Source organism: Protopterus annectens, chromosome 2.part0, assembly GCF_019279795.1.
Source record: "Protopterus annectens isolate FY-2018-M chromosome 2.part0, PAN1.0, whole genome shotgun sequence".
Taxonomy (NCBI): domain Eukaryota; kingdom Metazoa; phylum Chordata; order Ceratodontiformes; family Protopteridae; genus Protopterus; species Protopterus annectens.
In genome coordinates, this window is record NC_056728.1 from 1,586,818,395 (window position 1) to 1,586,840,401 (window position 22,007).

The following is a 22,007-nucleotide window of genomic DNA, read 5'->3' on the forward strand; positions in this document are numbered from 1 at the left end:
ATAGTGTCTGTTAGCCTGGGAACACCAGAGAAGTGTGAAGAATAATGTTATGTGAAGCAGCTCTGTGTTATCAATTTAAAGAGAGAGAATTAGAGAGCACAGAGCATTTTGTCTTGAGAACACCCAACATCATCAGCACTGGCGTGCTCTAGATATAAGTTATTTAGAACTGTGTTTTCTCTTAGAAATAGCTAGGAATTAGGAAGATTAGACTAAGTGTTTTTTTTCTGTGATGTCAGAACTTTTCTATGGTATTATTTTAAGTATTTCTCTGTGATCTCTGAGCTCTTGACTGGCACTGTGTAGTAAGAAGTATTGTCTTGTGTTTTTATTATTTATTATTAAATATTTTTAAACCTTTCAACTGTGGCTGTTTTGCATAGAGATAATTTAAGCTCTAAGAGTACACTGCATGTATATAGTGATACTGTACCAAATCACTCTAATAAGCCCTGACTGTTCAGTCACACTTAGCATTTGGATAATAATATTGCACAGTAATAATTGGGCACCCTTTTAAGGGCCTTTGAGTAGCTGATAAATATTAGCTGGGTGGTGGCAGTGATTTCTACTGTATAGTCTGGGTAAAAGGGGCACAGCTGGAGAACCTGTGCCAGCCTTCCCCAGGAGTGTCTGTGTGGTTGTATAAACCTTTATCTCAAATTGTGTGTGTGTGTGTGTGTGTGTGTGTGTGTGTGTGTGTGTGTGTGTGTGTCAGCTACTTGGGCAGGGACACAAAGCACTAGTTGGACAGAGAGGGTGCTGGAAGTTTTAGCTTGCTCACTAGGCTGAGATCTGGACCCTATAACTGTGCCAGTGGGGAGTCTTACTGGGGACCTGGAGAGAAAGGAAGAAACCAGCCCTAGACTGACTGTGATCTCTGTGTGCTCTTAAGGGAAATTGCACTTTACTGTGTGTGTATTATCCTTTCCTATATGGATGTCCCTCACTGGTGTTAGTGGTGAGGACTGAGCCTCCTTGATTGCTGGGCCAGTGCACGAGCATCACACTAGTAATAACCTCTGAACTTTTAAATTGGTTCTGGCAATAACTGGTAACTAGTTTATGTATTAAATAGTTGTACAGTAGTGTTACCTCTGTGCTTACTAAGAACAATGCAAGTGGCAGGCCAGTGAAGAACAGATACTGCATAAGATAAAAGTAAAAACTTACATTAAGATGGTAGCAAAGGAAGTGAAAAGGAAACATAATTTGATGACTAACAGGCACAAGGGACTGTTGATATGCTCCCAAAAATAGGACAATACTTGACAAATGGAACAGCTCTAATCAAACTGCTTACAAGCCTCTCAGTCACTACCATAAAGGCATTACATATGAAAACAGGATAGCAATGCTGGCTGTACTGCCCAGTGGGGATTCAGAAAGGAAGTTAGCAACTACTGGTCAATAAGTATAGCCTTTTACTTAACTGAGTTTGCAAACAGACTGCTGTAGAGTATAATGGAAGAATTCTGGTACCAGTACAGCCCGGAAGATATGCAGCAATATAGTTTCACTTGGAGGAACACCATGTCAAATAAAATTACTGTAATTTTATGACATGGCAGCTGCAAATGGACAGGGGATACTAGAAGAGGTTATTTAGATGAACTTCAGTAAGACCTGTGACACTGTACAGCATATACCGCTGGAGACAAGGAAGGAATTCACTGAATTCGCTTGGAATGTCAGACGGTACGGAAATGATTATATTGCTGATGGTGATGAAAAGTTATCATAACAGGTGTGCCACTTAGTTCAGTGCTGGATCCAGGCATATGCCAAAGATACAACACAAGGGTTGCAAAACAGTGCAGATGACATGCAGCTTACAGAAAAACTGATTAAGTGGCAATGTATAGTAGAATGATCTGATAGATGCACTTAGAAGCAACTACTGAACAGAAAAGTGAGAGTTTTGATTTGGTATGTTAAGAAACATATGGTGATGTATTTTGGCAATGCAAATCCTATAGTTGGCGGCACAGTGGTGCAGCGGTTAGCACTGTAGTTTCACAGCAAAAGGTTCTCTGGTGTCCAAGTGGGTTTCCTCCAGGTGCACTGGCTTCCTCCCATATTCCAAAAACATGCATCTGGAGTGTTTTTCCCCAGGTCTCCACTGAAAATGAGCTCTGTCCCAGTCAGACTTTCTCAGTAAACAAATGTTGAATAAATAAATAAAACAGTTCATTACAAGCTGGGGAAGTGGAACATTGCAGAGTAACTTGCAAGACAGAAACATACTGATCAGTGTAAAAAGACAGATGCTAATGCAAACAGCATGCTGGGATGGACTGTCAATGGGGCTGACTTTAGAAAAGTAAATGTTATCCTGCTACTATACATACAGTTCCAGAAGTGTTTTGAAGCTGGAGATGCATTTGTGTTTGAAATGGGGTGGGACGATGGTGACTGCAGGAACAAGTGAAGAGATGTGTGAAATAAGTCAGGGAAAACTCCATTACATGGACACAGAATCTCTTTGGAAGAATACATACAGACAGACAGAAGCTATAAAAGAAGGGGCAAGTAGGGACATTGAGCATACTTACATAACTTAAAAGTTATAGCAATACCCAAGGCTGACGTTACGAAATACTTATTTACTGAAAGAGTGGTTATTTCACAGAATCAAGTACTGGTGGAAGTGATAAATACCTTCACACACTGCAGACGGATCACTTACGCTTTACTCTCTGATGAAATCACACACACAAAAAAACATTTTTCAGGCACAAGTGATTGCTTGCAAAGATGAGAAATGCTGAAGAACACAATCAGTAGATCTGCTTCTCATTAGATGCTGTGGTAATTTTGCAATATAGTGATATTTGCATTCATTGTCACTGCTGCTCGGTGAGCTGCAAAATGAGATACTGGGGGTTAAGGCCCGTAAGCATCCATCTGCATACTTTGCAATTCCCACCCTTGCTCCCAAACAAAACACTACATTTTTTTGTGCAGCAAAATAACTACAAATAAAAAATTACAGCACAGCAGGCCTACTTTGTTAGACTAATTCTCCTTCACCTTTCCACATGGAATTTCTTTAACAACCAAAGAAGAAAAAAAAAAACAGACTCAAAGGGAGGAAATAAAAGAATAAGGAAAACCATAAAAAGAATAAAAAGATGGAAAAGTGCCACTAAATGTAAACATATTTCTGGCCACTAGTAACTTGGGGAATGGTATTAATAAAAGATTGCAACCTGGAAACAAGAATGAAGCACAATTCTAGTTCTGTAATTAAGTACTTAGCACTTGAACAATCATCCTACCCCCACCTGCTTGCCAAATGAAAAACGGCTTTTTATTTGTCTTTCTGTCATGTCTTTGATGTTGCTTCCTAGGAAGGTCCTGATGACACACAAATTATGGCACAAAGAAACTAAGCACCAGCAGACACTTTCAAAGCAATCAACAGAAGCTGATTCATTTATCTGTCCGTGTGATCAGGAAGCACAGAGTCCGTTTTCACTGCACAGTATAATGCACTATGGGTGCGCCTGTATTCAGCAGACAATACTGTATCAGGTAGTGTTCTAGTTTTCTTTAGATAGCAAAAAAAAAAAAAAGGTTTTAGGATAGGAAGGGCTGGGAAGCATAATGAATGAGAATGATTTCTGAAGGTTACCTCATAGAATGGCACTTTTATTAAATGTAAAAATAATGGACTTTTATTTTTAATATCACTGCTTTCCATCAAAAGCCACACATTACAATGCTTAAAGTGGCAATTGTGGTTTCAAAGATTAGGTTTGCTGTATCAGCTGACAGCCTCTATCAGTAAATCCTCATTTCCCTAACTAGAGCACTTCCAGCTTTGCAAACCCGGTGAGATACTCAAAAAGGTGGTAATCCTCAGCATTTATTACCAAGCACCTGCTGCACAGGGAGAAAAGATTAGGTGCATCTGTACCCATCTGCAACAACTGTATACGTTGCCCCCTAAAATAAGATGCATACAACAACATTCAATAGGCCAAATGAAATATCATTTTAATAAGATGCATAAAACAACATTCAATAGGTCAAATGAAAAATCATTTTAAAGGTTGCCTTTTATAGATTAGAATAAAAAAAACTGGTTAGAATTAACAGCATTAAAATAAGCATTTACCTCATTCAAAGTGCGGTTTACCATGTCTGAGATTTTAGCCATTGTAGAAAGCTATTCTCTATGAAGTGTTATAGTTCATTCATTTTTGTAATGTGCTCCTCCCTTTGCTAGTGTTAACAACGTAAAGCAACAACAGAAAGATGTTCTGTTAATATAGCTGTCTAAACCACCATCAAAGTCTGTACTGGAAAGTAATAATCTTTTAAAAGCCTGACAGCTGTGGCATTGTAAGCACATAGCTACAGTACTAGGCAGTCAAAGGGGATGAAGCATTAAAGGGGTATCACTGAGTTTGCTTTTATGTTATACGACCTCTCAACAGGAAATCATTTTATTTATTGTGCTGGTCACAAAAATGTTCAAAGACGTGTATGTAGAAGGACTGATAGAAACAACATACATTTGGACAGGAAAGGTAATTTTCAAAAAAGTTTAATACAGGTCCATCTTGTTTGTGTACACGAGGGACTGTGGCCCCACTTACAGTACATTATGGAAAGTTGTTTTGTTAAAGTTACTAATAGCTGACATTCCTTAAAATAGCTTGGGTAAAAGCAATGAGTTTACTAGTGTCTTTTTGGACAGTGGTGCCACTGTTTTATGCCATAAAGGGCACCAATCATTTTATGAATATCTTGCACTGTGTAATTAATGTGTTCTGCAAATGTGAGCTTGATATCTATGATTACATCTACGTATCTACTCCCCTAAGAGAAGGAAACCAGTCTGGTGGACCCCTGCCATAAACAGGCTATACAATAGAAGGAGGAAACTAGTTAAAAAAAAGCAAATCCCAAGAAGGAAAGACATCCCTGATCAGTATCAGTAAGAAACTAAGGTCCCTCATAAAATCCTCCAAGGCGAGCTTCGAAAGAAAAATAGCCAAGGATTCGAAAGATAACCACAAAGCCTTCTTTAGCTATGTCAAGAATCTAAGTGGCAACTCGCAGATATGCTCTGAGCTAGTGCATAACAGCACAAAATATACTGAACCCACTGATATTACCAACATCCTGGCAGATAGATTCAGTGCAAACTTCACCCCCCCCTCACCCCTAAAAGGGCCCACAACAATACCGGAAAAGGGTAGCGTCCCGGAAATCACAGACGCACAGGTGAAAACAGCCCTTTCAAAATTCAAAAGCACAGCGTCAATGGGGCCAGATGGTGTCCCAGGCTGCGTCGTGCACAAACTACAGAACAAACTAACCCCCCACCTAAACACATTGTTCAACCTCAGCCTCTCCACAGACTACGTGCCCATAGAAAGGCACAAAGCAACAGTTATTCCGCTCCACAAAGGAGGGGTCACAACTGACCCTGGTAACTATCACCCCATAAGCCTGATTAGCCTGGTCTGCAAGGCTATGGAGCGCATCATCATGAAACTCATTAAAAAAAGACACTGGGAACCTCCAAACACTTGACCTGACCCAGTTCGACTTTGTTAAGGGCAGATCATGCCTACTAAACCTGGTTGACTTCTTTGAGACAGTCACCAAGGCCATAGATGAGGGGAAGGTAGTTCACACAGCCTACCTTGACCTTGTCAAGGCTTTTGACACCATTCCCCACTCGGGAATTATAGAAAAACTCACCAGCCTGAACATAAACCCTACATCATGAGATGGGTTGCCAACTGGCTTACAGACAAAACTCACACGGTAAGAATAGCGGGCTCCAGGTCCAACTCTAAACCAGTCACAAGTGGTGTCCCACAAGGCTCAGTCCTGGGACCCCTACTGTTCGGCATATACTTCTTAGAAGTACAGACAAACACAGGAGGACTATAGCTAACCAAGTTCACTGATGACTGCAAACTGGGTGCCACAACTGACTCTCCGGCTGACACGGACATTCTCCAAAAGGGCGTTACTGAGACGGACACCTGGTGTCAAAGTCATGGTCTCAAGCTAAATGCCAAAAAATGCATAGTCATCCCGTTTGGGAAAAACAAAACACCTATGAATTATCACACATGTGGCATCCCCCCTAATACAGAAGAGGTAATAAGAGATCTTGGGACCCAGGTAGACAGTAATCTCTCCTTTGACAATCATATTGCCAAAGTAGTTAGGAAATCCTTCTATGTAACCCATCTAATTGCTAAAGGGTTCGCATCTAGAAATAAAGAGGTTATAGTGCCCCTCTACTCATCACTCATCAGACCCATCATAGAGTACAATGTCCCATTTGGGATGTACCTCACAAGACAATTCCAACAGCTAGAAAGACCACAAAAGTACCTCACCAAGAGGATTACTGGCCTCAGACATATGCCCTATGCAGCCCGACTGGAAAAACTCCAGCTGTACTCAGTTGCATGTCGCTTACTCAGAGGTGATCTCTGCCTGACTTACAAAGCCATGTCCAACTCAGAATTGATGGACATGCTCCACCTAAAGAAATCCAAGTCACTGCGACCCACTCGCTCTAGTGAGCTAAACCTCGCCACAACAATAAATAGAACGTGCTGGAGTGTTAGATTCCTGTCACAGAGACTCCCCATGCTTTGGAACAAAATTCCTAACTACATTAGGCAGAGCCCCTCACTAACACTCTTCAAGAGAAACCTTGACGAGTGGATGGGTAACAGAAAATACACCCCTGGGATCACTTCATTGGCTCTTATTGACAGAGGCTCAGTTAATCAATAGGGCAGCGAAAGCTAACACACTCTGGCTAGGCTTAGAAATGCCCTCGGGCAGATAGCCTAGTACCTACCTATGAACCTATTTGTAGTTGTCAACTGTTTACGGAAATAGGAATGAGGATAACCATTTTATCTTTGAGGACAAAGGTCATATGTTTGGTTTTCTTTTCACTGTAAATCTTGTAGCCATACCAATAATGTATTAACTGAATTTTGAACAATAAAGATACATTCAAGTAGGTTACCAGAACTGCAGATAAATGTGAAGTCCCAGGTGTTTTAAATGAGTTTGAGGCCACTGGGATGTAGAAGCATTTCAATGGAAATAATCATAAATAACAGTGGACCCAGTATTCAGCCCTGTGGTGCACCAGTGATAATCTGACTTTAAAATGAATGTACTGTGTTTCAGCACACAGTCTGATGTCTATTGTTTAAGTAGCTTTTGAAACACTTAATCATTGTAATATGACATTCAACAGCATGAAGCATTTGAAGCAGAATGTTGTGATTGACTTCATCAAAAGCTTTACAGGAGTCTAAAAAGATGGCAGCTACAATATTACTTTTGTCACATTCTAACATTGTAGCATCAGCTATTTCAATTAGTATAGTTTTGATCTGTGCGTAGGTGGGTGAATTTCCTATCTCCCATCCAATCATCAAGGTTCCTTTTGAAGAGAGTCAAAGAGGCTCTCAGCTTGACATGTATGGGCAGTCTATTCCAGAGTATGGAGAGTCTCTGGGTCAGGAACCTATCCCTCCAGCATGTTTTGTTCATTGTGATGACCAGGTTTAGATCCCTGGAGTGTGTAGCTCTGAGGGATTGGGATTTCTTTAAGTGTAGCATGTCCAACAGCACTGGGTTTGACATGGCCTTGTATGTTAAGCACAGATCGCCTCTGAGTAGGCGATGTGTGACAGAGTATAGCTGGAGTTTTTTTTAGATGGTCAGCATAGGGCATCTGCTTTAGGCCTGTGATTCTTTTAGTGAGGTAATTCTGTGGCCTTTCCAGTTGTTGCAGATGTCTTGTGAGGTACATACCAAATGGGGTGTTGTACTCTATAATGGGTCTAATGAGGGATGAGTACAGTGGGACAATGACCTCCTTTTTTCTGGATGAAAAGCCCTTAGTGATGAGGTGTGCCACATAAAAGGATTTCCTGACTGTTGTGGTTATGTGGTTATCGAAGGTGAGACCACTGTCCACCTGTGTCCCTAAGTCCCTTATCACACTTTCAGTGTTTAGTGTACTGCCACTTATGTGGTAATTCAAGGATACATGTTTTTCCCAAAGGGGATAACTATACATTTCTTGACATTGAGCTTGAGCCCATGGCTCTGGCACCAAGGATCTGTTTCTGTAAGGCCCTGTTGTAGAATATCCACATCAGTTGGGGATTCAATAATGGCTCCCAGTTTGCAGTCATCTGCGAATTTTGTTAGCCAGAGTCCACATTTGAGGGGGTACACTACCTCTGATTGTGAAGAAATCACATAAATGCAATAGATGTTTTTTAGATGTCTCCCTCACCCCCAACAAGCCACACCAACAATCAATCAGAAGGGATCCTGAAACTGCTGTTTGCTTTCATAAACTATTTCTACATACATAAAAACCGACAATAGTCTCCAATACACACATATGGACAGAAAAACGAACTGGAACACCACTTGTAGGACACAAAAACTTCTTTTATTAACATGTTCTGGTACCTCGGCCTCTTGCCTTCTGCCCTAAACCTTTTGTGAAGTGGTCAAATGCTCCACAGGTGAAAACCAAGCATAATGCTGGACTGTGACTACAAAAGATCCCTGAAATGCTGGCTTTGCTAGCTGTATGTAAGAAGCCATATGTCAGTTCCACAAAGATGGTTTACATTAAAAAAATCAGGGACTTGTAATAAGGTACTCTGGTATAAAACAAAGACATACTGTCTCAGAGGACTTTGCCCCTTCAGAGAGGATGAATTACCTGTGACTGGGAAGGAAATGCAAAAGTCCAATGGTCATATTACTCTATGACAGATACAATCATTCTCAGCAAATCATATCAATCAAACAAAAGGGGTCCTGTAACAACCTTTTGATTTCATACACCAGCTGCCCCAGCCAGTTTGTTCATAGGTTAAACAGCATCCAGGTAGACATCAAGCACAGTGGCAGCTCAACAGACACAGTTCATATAATAACAAAATCAAGGATTCTAATAACGTATTTGGTATAAAACGTACACTGTCCCAATGGAATGTCCAACGTCTGAGAGGAGAAAACCTCCTTTGACTGGTACATTGACAGATCCTGTCCCGCCAACAAATCAGAACAATATTCTGTCAGACGTGATCTGTAACTGCCGTTTGCTTTCATAAATCAGCTGTCCCCAGTCTTTACTGCAGAGCACCAAGGAGGAAACCAAGCATTCTGCTCGACTGTCACAACAAAAGCCCTCTGAAATGCTGGATTTACTAGCTGTGTTTAAGAGGTCATATTTCAGTTACCCGAAGGCAACTGACAATTCAAAAAAAAAAAATCATGGACTTCAAATTAGGTACTTTATTTCAAAACACAGTTATACTGTCCCAGCAGAATGTGTCGACTCTGAAAAGTTACAGTACTTCTGACTCAGAAGGAATCATAGAAACGTAATGGCCATATTGCTTTTAGTAGATAATCCCCCCAGTCATCTTGTAACTACCATTAGCTTTCATACAGCACATGGCCCACAAAAATGACACCCGCATTCTGTATACTTCTGTTGTCCCTGTGGGAAGAAACCAACATAAAAGCCACAGTAAAATTTCTCATTTTGATGCTGTTATGAGATATATGCACTGACCATGCCAACCCATATTTTTATTTGACAGTTTTCATGTGTGCAGCATGCCTTTTCACCCGTTTCCCCATAGGATATCCATCTTCTATGTACACCTCTAACATCTGATTGTGTAGAAAGTTAAAAAACAGCAGTAATTTATTTCAACCCCTCACTCTGGAGCACATATACATGCTCTCATTGTTGGTTATGTGCAGTGATTCAGCATAAATCCTTTACTTACTTTGTCTTTCTAACTGGCACCACCATCTCTCATAAGATTCTGTCAAAAGTCTTCTCTGAGTATTATAAGGGGCTGTACCCCTTACACTCCACTAACTAACATAACCATTTGAGGGGAAGGAGAGCCAGTCAGGCTAATCCACAGATCGTTTCCCCCTGCTTGCTACAAGTAACTACAGCCCACACTCTGTCCCCCCAAGCTAGCCATGTCATTGACTGTTTTGCATAACTCATGTAATTGCCTTTGCTTTCAAAACAAAAAATATATACAAGTGTATGGATGCTGTGAACAGTGTCTATTGTTACCACTGCCCACACATCTATTTTGATTCCTGCTGAAAAAGTGAAAAAAAAATTAGTCACAAATGTACTTCAACTTAGAGCTTTCCAGCACTGTGTTGTATTACCAGCTACCAAGACACAGCAAAGATCACCTGATAATGACCATCATAACTGCCCTTTGCTTTCATGTACTAACTGCCTCTCAGTAGATAGCTAGTTCTAGTGGTCATCTGTAATCAGCAAAAATGAAAAAAAAGTAGCCATAGCAAGGTAGGTCAAGTTGTTGTTGCAGGATTAATCACTTTATTTTGCACTTAAAACACAGCTCATACACAAAAAAGAACCTCAGTCATCATTCTCAACTTTCTAGCACAGCTACTAAGAACAAAACCAAAAGTTCGAGAGGAAGCAAAGGACCATAATTACTGACAAATTAGAACTATTCTTCTTATGTACTTAGAAGCTGGCTGAAATAACACATTTTACATTAGTATTCATCCTTCTGTTAAATATTAAATCTGTAACTCAAAAGTCTTGCCATTATTACTGCCAGCAATCCTTAGTAATTTCCCAGAGAATAAAGGGACAAAATTTAGCTAGGCCCAGCCTCAAGATACCCATTTATGGAACTTGTCACTGACTACTCCCAGAGTTGGAGCTGGACAGACTTAGTATGGCACACAAACAGAAAAAAATCAGTGTATTTTCTAACTTGTTATAAGACAATAATAATAAGGAAAGCTGCAGGTTTATTGTTTTTCAAAAACTAAGATGATTGAACAAAATAATTTTTAAATACTATTCTAATCCGTTTAATAAGTTAATAGAACAACAGAATTTGCATCAGCATACATTTTTTGAACAATATGAAATATGAAACTCTAATGACTGTCATTACTGCCAAACTGTAATCCTCAGTGACTTACCAGAAAATCAAAATTTGCAGAGGGACAATGCAAAAATGAAGCATCAACCAAGGGTACAGCCATGAATTTACAAACTGAACACACTGGAGCCATACTGCACCCACCCTCACCACCCACAAGGAGTATAGGTTATTCAAGAGCACTGAACTTCATTGTTACGAGCATATTACACTCCCCCCACCCCATAAAATAGGCCATGAGTTGGATCTGCAGTACATTATTGCTTTGACCCCATTACATAGACTGGCTTTTGGTTACAGTGTTGCACTACAAGTCTCTGTAGAAATGCCAGAAGACTTCACATACAAGACACTACTGAGTAACAAGCCTCTTTACCATATCATGCCATCCAGTCTCACAGATGTCCACTGACATCAGTACAGACATTCAGCACCAATTGTTTGTGCCATATTACAGCAGTCAGTCCCAGAGTTTCAACAACATCAGTGCCAGTGTACCATCATGGGAACTAGACCCACAGATCCATTTTGACAAATTAATATGTAGCACAAACACGGCTCTGTGCCACAACATAGGTGGTGGTCTACAAAGCAACACTCAACTCCTGTACTCAGCAAGCTAGAGCAGCACGTATACCCTAACACTTTACCCATGGCCAGAGTAACAACATTAATGCATCTAAACTCACAAAAATGAACATCTCTGAATTCAAGAAGTTTACAAAAAAAAACAAAGTTATATGATAAGCTCTCGAAATTCAAATGCAAAATTTCCATACCCTATGTAGCCCCAGCTGTCAAAGATACCAATTAATTTTGCTGCAGCCAAAGAAGCAGAGTAAACAAAGCTATACAAATGAGCACCAAATATAGTGTGGAACACAAAAATAAATTGTGGTGGAATTCAACATTAATAAGCTAATACAAGAAAAAATTAAGGCCTATACTAAATCAAACTCTACCTGCATTAAAGACCCTTGTCAAAAAGCTCAGCAAAGATAATAAGTAATATTTCTTTAGCTATTAAAACTGTTCAGCTTAGTTCAAGAGTCAATGACAATGGCTATCATTATGCCCTACCATGAAGGGGCCAAACTTCCGATCCCAGAAACTATAGCCTATCAGCCTAATAAGAGCAGTTTATAAAGCCATTCAATGTATTCATTTATATCTGCTTTCATAAGCTCTTATGTATATAAAAAAGACCTACAACAATATGGTTTTGTCAAAAGGAGATCATGGCTATTTACAGGTTCATAGGTAAGCACTAGTGTAGCTGCCCTTTTGGGGTATTTTAAGTCTAGTCAACTTCCCTTTTGGGAATCAAAATAACCTATCCCACTTGGTTATAGACTGTCCTCATCTCATGGTTGATAATTATACATTACCCCTAATAATAATAATAACTAGGTTCATACCATAGTAAATAATTTGAGGTGACCCATGCATGGGATAAAGCATTCAGGAGCTGCTGCTGTCCATTACTAATACAGAGGACAGGCCTGGGGTAAATCTTCTGTTTCCCTTCCACAGATCTAAGTTGCACTTGAAAATGTACAGGGATGAACTTTGTTTTATGTAGATGGGTAGTCTGTTCCACAGCGGTAGCATCATCGGAGAAATATACCTGTCCCCCCAAACCGCTCTGTTGATGTCGCAGAAAAGGTTTAGATCACTGGACTGAGTATTTCTGATGCCATTTAATATTTTAATAATTTAGCAATTTAATTTATTAAACTTCTTTGAGAAAGTCACTGAAGCTATATATAGTAGCCAGGCAGTACATTTAGTGTATGTGGATCTAGTCAAGATCCTTGAGACTATTCCAAAAGCCATTATTACAAGTAAGCTTAAATGCCTAAACAAAGGCCCTTATGTTTTAAGATAGACAACAAAATGGCTGATAGACAGAACCCATGTAGTTAAAATAGCAGGTGTCATCTCAGAAAGCAACAGGTGGCTATAGGCATTCCTCAGGGCTCAGTAGCAGAATCCCTTCTGTTCAGTACTTAGTTGTTATAGCTTCAAATTACCAACTGAGGCATATCACTAACTAAATGTGCAAATGACTGTAAGCTGGTATTGCCATTCATTCAGCAGCTGATACCATCAAAGGCTAAACCATACAAATCAATGTTGTATTAGGAAACGGGTTTAAGTGAAAAGCAAAGGGTTGTAGCACTGTCACCTTTGCTAAACAAACCACGACAGTAGCTTTCAGTATAACTGGCACCCACTCCAGAATGGTATAGTGATTAGAGATCAACACCCTTGTAGATAACTCCCTATTCTTTACACCACCATGCAGCAACAGTAGTCAGGATTTTTTTTTTCTGATTAGCCCATTTAATAAGCCAAGTTCTCATCCAAGTCAAAAGAACTTACCTTTCCTCTATACTCTACCCCGATCAGACCAATTACAGAATGTAATGCTCCTTTTTGTATGCATCTATCCAACACATCACAGAGCTACAAAGACTCCAGTGGTTCCTAACTGAAAAGATCACCAGGCTACAGACAGACTTGAAACTTTATCCTTATATTCTGTCGGGCTCTTGTGCTGTGATTTATGTCTGTCATTTTGTGTTACTGATACCTTAATCATCCATCATCTCCTACACCTTCACAAAACAAATATTTTAAAAGCACTCAAACAAAGGACTTGAATCTCCATCAACCAACAATTAAGACACACTTGGGGGTTGGGGTAGGGGGGTAAAATTATTACTGTCAGTAGCTCCACATCTCTGGAATATCTTACATAAAAAACAGGGTGATATCCTTGCTTGTTTTATGGCTCAGTTTGAAGATCAGGTGTGCAACCATGAATTCCTCAACATCCTGACTTGTTTACTCCTCCCAGAGACAGGAAGACCTGTCAGATCCTCCAGTACTGTGGAAGAGGGTGGTTATTGACAAGGGTCAATTTTAGCTTGCATACTCCATGAGCTAGTGAATCTGCACATATTTGTAGATTCACTGATTCCTACTCTGTGAATCAATGAATCTACAAATATGTCCAATGGACAGTAATTTAATTGTTTTTCTGATCATAATTAAAGAACATAGGCAGTGAACCCATTAATATGCACTGTAAGCACCTGCAACTGATTGCCCTTAGCAACTAATAACAGTGCTGAGATAGCAGTCTCTAGTTGTGTATGCTACAGACTGCTGCATGAGTCCCAAAAATAAGGACACTGACCCCAAAAAATGGACTTACAAATACCAAGTCACAGGTGGACATTTCTTGGAATATTCCCTTTTCTCTGAGATATGGTGATCTCAGAGTTGGTATAAATAAGTTGGTGGGGGAGCTTACCCCCCACATCAGAGATGAAGAGGGCCTTAATCCCTGCAAAAAACTTTTTTAAAGGACAAGAGTCATGTTCAAGACTGAACCTTCTCCTGCAATTTAAACCTTTTTTTCCTCCAGTGTGTCAGTACTCGACGTTATGATGGCCTATACTTCAGACAAGAGTCCTACCAAGAACTGTGCAATAAAATATCAAATGATTACAGTGCTTTCCTGGCCATGTCTAGTCTGCTAGTCATTTGACGTGAGACTCATGGGAATTGTAGGTTGCTGGTACTTTTTTTTTTTTTTTATTGTGTCAGGAAGCCAGATAAAACTGTAGACAGTGATAACAGTACATAGTGTCCATAGCAAACTATACATGCCCTTTTCCCACTTTTAGTACAATTAACATGGGGGGCCTGCATACCTTTTAATTTGTCTCCTGAAGATTTCTGGACATAGCCAAACATGGGGGGAGAAAATCAGGTACAATTTATAACTATTACTCTAATTCACTAGTATACACAACTAGATACTTGAGAGGTGCAGGCAATTATTCTAGGCAACCAAAGCTTCTTTGTACCAGTCTTTATTATAAAATACATGAATATACAAATGCATAAATACAATTAAAACAATAAAACGCTTAACTTTTATCACCGTGTTTTTCAACATCGGACTTCATCAGACAACTTCCCATTCACCCCCTCACAGAATATATATCTAACTCTTCCCTTAATTGATCCATATCATCCAATTATACAGTTTAACTCAGTAAACCAATATCCCCATCTAAAACCATTACTATACATTAAATTGTTACTGAAGGTTTTTTAATTTCCAGTTATAACACTGACATAAAGGGCTCCTTATAACTCATTTTCCATAGGGAATGTAGATAATAAATTCAACAATGTATGAATAAATACAATAGAAGATTAGAAGATATGTTAAAAAATAAAAATTATGTTAAGTAATTGCAGTAAAATATTCAGGAGAACTCTATCTAAATATATTCCAAAATTGTAGACTACCCCCTATAGGTCCTTGTACGTAATTACATAATAAAATGTTTTAATTTTAGTTAAAAATATCGATAAATATTCTAATTTAAAGCTTTGTGCTTCACATCCCTGCCCAAGTAGCTGACACACATACTCTTGGAAATTGATTTTACACACACACACACACACACACACACACACACACACCTGGGAAAGGCTGGCACAGGTTTGCTAGCTATGCCCCCTTCTGCCCAGACTATAAGGTAGTTATTACTGCCACCAACCAACTCTTTATCAGCTACTTTAAGGCCATTAACAAAGGGTGTCCAATCTTACTGTGTAATGTTGCTATCAATACAAATGGTAGTTTGACCAAGAGCAAGGCTATTAGGGGTGGCCTACACAGTGTCACCAAATACATATGCAAGCACTCTCTGAACTTAAATATGTCCCACAAAGATCAGCCACAATGAAATGTTTAAATATATTTAATAATAAATAATAAAAGAACAAGAAAATACACAGTATATAATCACAGTAACATCAGCATTCAAAACCACAGGAAATATTTAAAACAACATTGCAGGACAGTCTCAAATAAATAAAGAAAACATCTAAACTATACTTCACTATATTCATGACTGTATCTAAGAGAACTACCATACTCTAGTTAACTTACTTACAGAGCAAGCAAGGCAGATGTGGTGAGTGGGTCTTCCCGCTGATGTTTATCAGGTCAAAGAAAAATACAGAATACTCAGTCTCTCTCAGAGAGTTCTTAAAATAATATCTCAAATATCACTGCTGGGATAGCTTGCAGGATGACATCACTTCTTGTCAACTCACTCTATCCCAGGTAAAACTCCTACTGATGCAGCTGGTAGCATTTAACATCTACCTATGAAAATACATAGACAAGGCTTTTCTTAGATCTAAGGCAGATCCTGGAAGTCATAAAACAATAAAAACACTTCATCCACTCTAGTTCTAGACATTGTGTCTGTTACTGCACTGAAACTGAAAGATAACATCCTTTTATTACGTAGTCATAAAGTTATTTAATTTCAGAATATTTCTGAAGTTAACCTCTGGTGTTCCAGTTTCCATTGTTAAAATATATACATCTAAACAGTTACAATAGTGCAGGTAAATTTCTGTTCTAATCCAGTAGGGTACACTGTGGTTACATTTTAAGCTCAGTATTTTACAAACCCTTTTCAACACACACTTCTGTATCAGCAGTTTGATATACATACAACATAGAGTTCTAATACATTTGTTACACAAGCATATGAATCATGTTGATATTTACAAATGACATACAATTATTTACAAAATTCCAGATAGCTAGGCTGTCAGTATCTCCTTTTGTGACATGAAGTATAAGAATGTAGCATCTAGCATCACTGATTTGAAATTGTCTGTAACCCTATTGTTCCACTGTCCTTGTGAGTTACTTAATATAAGTTATGTACAGTAAGGTCATGAAGTAGCTGAATATGAACATTTTTTTTCCAATATAATTTTTTAAGCATTTTACTTCCAAACACTAAAAAGAAAGATAAATACAAATTGTGCAATCATGGTTCACACTCCAATAATACCTTGGTGATTGAGTCTATACTTTTAACTACTTCAGTAAGCTCTCTTAATTACATCAAACCCAGTCCAAAGTTTAGAATCAGACATTATACAGTCTGCCATCTTAAATAACCTTAGTTCAAATCAAATTGTCTATATCAGGTAGAGCAAAATTCTAAACATTTTTTCAATTTTCTTATAAAGGCTTTTTTCCTTTCACCTTACTGAAATCTCAAAACATGAACTGATAGTCTCTAAAACATGTAGATCCTATAGTAACCATTTATTCTTATGAAAAGGAACTAACTTTTTCTCTTGTACTTGCAACTCCCGAGCCTTTAGTATATTCATAAGGTCAGCAAGTTCCCTTAGTTCAAACTTATTAGCAGTTTTCCAGCATGCAGGAATTACTTTTATGGCTACCAATCTCAAGACAGCTATCATAGCTTTTATTATGCCCTGGTTCCTTAAATGAATCTACCCAGTTTAAACAGAAATCACATTTCTTCACCAACCATTCATATCCTAAAATTTCTTTTAAGTTCTGTGAAACTTCCTTAAAGGCATGTAATTCAGAACAATTCTAGAATATATGCTGCCAGTCTCCTCTTTGGTTGTCCTTATATCTCCAGCAAGTTTCATCTACCCCTGGAAACAATGTACTTAATTTAGCTGGTACACAGAAATATTTTTGAAGTCACTTCCATTAAATATTCCAAATTTCTTTTATTAGATAACATATACAGATATCTTACTGATCTCTAACCATTGTCCTGATGTTATTATCCTATTTGTAAACTTTTGCCATATCTGACTTTGGTTAAGTATTATTTTAATATCTGTTTCATTAATAGCTTGGTATATTCTACTTATTAGTTTCTAGTTGTTTGCTTTAGGGGTCCATGCCTCCACAAGTAATCCAAAGAAATCTAGCCTTTGCAGCAATATTTTTTGTATGGATTTGTCAATGTAAAAGTGATCCCCTATATTTTAATACATCTTTTAGATCTGGTTTATTTACATCAAAAAACGCTTGCCAGCTCATACAGCTCCCAAATAAATTAAAATTTTCCCAATACAGTATATGGTGCTCTTACAACCACCATTTGATCACTAAAGTAGTGTGAATGGCAGATTAAAGTTGACATAATTCTATCACCCATCCATAACTCAAATTTCCAGGGAGGGTATAACTTGGCATAAATAAAATAAATGTAAAAGTATGTCATTTTGAATTGCCTGAAACTCTTGGGACTATATAGTAAGCTTTTGAACTTCTTCTCTGTGAGTTGTAATTTGGATTTTGAATTAAATAAGAACTTTTCCTAATATTTTTAGTAGACCAAGGATTGAGATGAGTCTATAATTTTCAACTTTGCTTTTTTTCATCTTCTTTAAATAATGGTTAATTCTGGATAGCATTCAAATAAATTGGAAAATTCCTTCTTTTAGGCTTTTGTTTATAATGATATTTAATAGGCAGGTAATACGGCTTGATATCACCATTAATATCAACCAGCAGGTATGCTGTTCATAGGTTCACAGGTAGGTACTAGGCTATCGACCCAAGGGCCTACGTAAGCCTAGTCAACAAGGTTCCCTGGTTTATGCCACCCAAGAAAGTTATTTTCCTGTGCCACTGTCAAGCAGAGACACAGAAGTGATCCCTGGGGTGTATTTCCTATTTCCCATCCACTCATCAAGATTTTTCTTGAAGAGTGCTAATGAAGAACTTTGCTTGACATAGATGGGTAGCCTGTTCCAGAGTATGGGAAGTCTATGGAATAGGAATCTATCCCTCCAGCATGTCCTGTTTATTGTGGTGACAAGGTTTAGGTCCCTAGAGCATACAGCTCAGAGGGATTGGGATTTCTTTAGGTGTAGCATGTCCAACAGCTCTGGCTTTGACACAGCTTTATATGTTACCAGCGAGATGCCACAGTGTCAGTGCTGGGTCCCCTACTGTTTGGTATATACTTCTCAGAAGTTCAGGTCAAAACTAAGGGGTTGTGGCTGACCAGATTTGCAGACGACTGCAAACTAGGTGCAATCATTGAAATCCCAAATAATGTCAGTATACTCCAGGATGGTCTCACTCAGACCAACGACTGGTGTATTAGTCACAATCTCAAACTGAATGTAAAGAAATGCATTATCATTCCCTTTGGCACAATGTCCCATCACACTATCACATCAACAACAATACCCTAAGTACCCATGAGGTGGTAAGGGACCTGGGATCACAAGCTGATTGCAACCTTAACTTTGATCACCATGTGTCTACTGCAGTAAGGAAGGTTTTCTATGTAGCGCACGTGATTAGTAACGGCATCACCTCAAGAGCAAAAAAGGTTATAACCCCTCTACAATCGGCACTAATACGGCCCATAATTGAGTATAGTGCCCTGTTTGGCATGTACCGTACAAAGCACCTGCAGCAACTGGAGAGACCTCAAAGGTTTCTAATAAAGAAGATCAAGGGGCTCCAGCATGTGCATTACACAGACCAAATAAAGCCCCTGTCACTATACTCTGTGACGTATAGACTTCTTAGGGGAGACTTATGCCTTGCCTACAGAGCAATCCAAGACCCAAACCTAATGAACTTGCTTCATATCAGTAAATCAAATGTGACTAGGGCAAACCATTCCAGGGACTTAAATATGGCCTGCAACTTAAACAGGACATGGTGGAGGGAAAGATTTATCTCCCAGCGACTGCTGCGTCTTTGGAACAAGCTATCAATTCATGTGAAACACAACACCTCTATGATACTGTTCAAGAGGAACCTGGAAGAGTGAATGGGGCAATGTAAATTCTTACTAGGGATAGTGCCCACGACCCTACTGGACATAGGCAGCCATGACTAAACGCAATCTTGGGCACTAACTAGTATTTTCATGGTATTACACTGGGATGAAATGGCTAGGCTTAAAATGACCTCTTGGTCAATAAGTCTAGTAATTGCCTATGATCCTATGATATGCATGTTAGAAAAGATGGTGAAAGTTGCTCACTGAGGGGAGATCCATGTGGCTTGATTTTCCACAGGAATTTTTTAATTTCTATAATAGTATACAACTTAAACTTGAAAGGAGGAGTTAAGTTAGGACTGTTCATTAGTTATGGCTGACCTTGGTTATTTACATGTGTGTATTTTTCGGTAACTGATTTAAAATGATTGGTAGCTGGGTCATATGGATGACTTAATGGCTTACTTTCAGTAATGTCTGAGTATTCCAGTAGCTTTGATGCCAGAGAGCTGATGGATTATTTTTATTTATGTACTGTAGTCTGAAGTAATTTTATTTCCCTTGTTTACTGGCAGTTATCCCTCAATGCTTTATATATGATATGTGTTTCAGAATCACCAGGCAGCCTTCCTTACCAGGGAGTGATAACACAGTATAGCTAAAGAGAACAGAACAGTAGAGCACTAAGTGAAAGAACAGCTCTGGTAGTTTTTAATTGAGTCTAGAAAAGAAACTGCCATTAGAAAAGAAGCTGGCATTAAAAAAAGAGAGCAACAAGTTGCAGGGGCAGTTTATTCCAGCTTAAATAGCTATTGTTTTGGGTTTAAGAGGATAAGGTTTGTTTTTCCAGAGTGTATATGTAGGACTATGACCACTAACCTCATTTGGTAAAAGACCATAAGCTATGAAATTGGAGGGGAATTTTGTTAGAATACTGTCACGTGTGTGTTGTGTCTTGGTTTTAGGGTTAATTCTGGCTGGGAGACTGACTACCTAACAGTAATCAAGTGCCTCAATGCATAGGTCTGGATAAGCTGTAGTTTGATCTGACCAAAACAGAGGTTCAAATCTCCAAAAAGTACAAGTTCAGAGGTGCAGTTATATTGAAACCAGTCCAAGGTTAAATGGCGGAGTTTTTAACTGCAGACATGGGATGCAGTTAAATGCACTCAATGTTTAAGCTTTTTTTAAATTGTAACTGGCACTACCAGTGTCTTTGCATCAGCAATATTGTAGGGGTGTTTCTGGTACAGGGAAGCAGAAATGGATTTATTTAACATAATTAACACAAAACCTGTTCTAAATACACAATAGGTCTGTTAAGCTCAGAGTCAGAAATATGTTGTTTCAGCCAAGGTTCAGTAATAGCCAGTACATCTGTGTTATAATGTTGCAGCCAGATTCGAAGATGTTGTTTTATTGCAAATACCCCTAATATTTAGGTGCATTAGTCAAATGTAGGCCTTTTCTGTACTGTAACAAAGAAGGAAGTTATTCATTTCATAATGAGGACAGAGAAAGTGTACTTTTCCTAGAGTGCCTTCTATATCACCAAGCCATAATATTAAAAGTAGTACTAGAATAAATGTCTAGGTTTATACTGTGGGCAGCATAAAAATATGTAGTAGGCTGGTTGCTATTACGTATCTAAAAAAAAAAGTTTGCTCTCCACCCAACTGCACCCCCCCCCCCCCCCCCATTCAGTCCTCAAAATAATAGCCCTACAGCTTCCACTCCCATATATTCTTGAATTTTAACACTTTTTTAATTATTGCCTTCCTCTGGAAAGCTATTCCTATCATCCACCACTTTCTTCCTTGTACCTAATTTTAAATGCTTGATCTTTAACCTCAGACCATACCCTTTCTGCTATTATAAAACTTTTTTCTGAAACATGGCACCCATGTACATGCTATCGGGCTGCCCATTGTATTTCCAAGTTTCTAACATGTCCCTCTGCCTAATACTTATTTTAAGCTCTGTTCATATGACTTCTGCTGCAAAATATTCACCATCATGGTTTTGTTTATTTCTGTTGAGTGGGTTAGCCCAACCAGGCCTATGGATAATTTTCAGAAGAGACCAGAGGTGGTATGTATACTGAACTGATAACTGCCCTACTCTCCAGCAAAGGGTGTCAGAAGACAGATCTCTACAATGGAGAGAGGAAGCTAAGAAAGCAGATCGAGAGTGAGGGAGAGGTACTGAACATAGTATGAGTCTGCAGTCTCATAATCTTCTTTCAGCTGTTCCCATTAGGGGTCGTCACAGCAGATCATCTGTTTCCATTTCTTCCTGTCCTCTGCATCTTGCTCTGTCACACTAACCACCTGCATGTCCTCTCTCACAACATCCATAAACCTCATCTTAG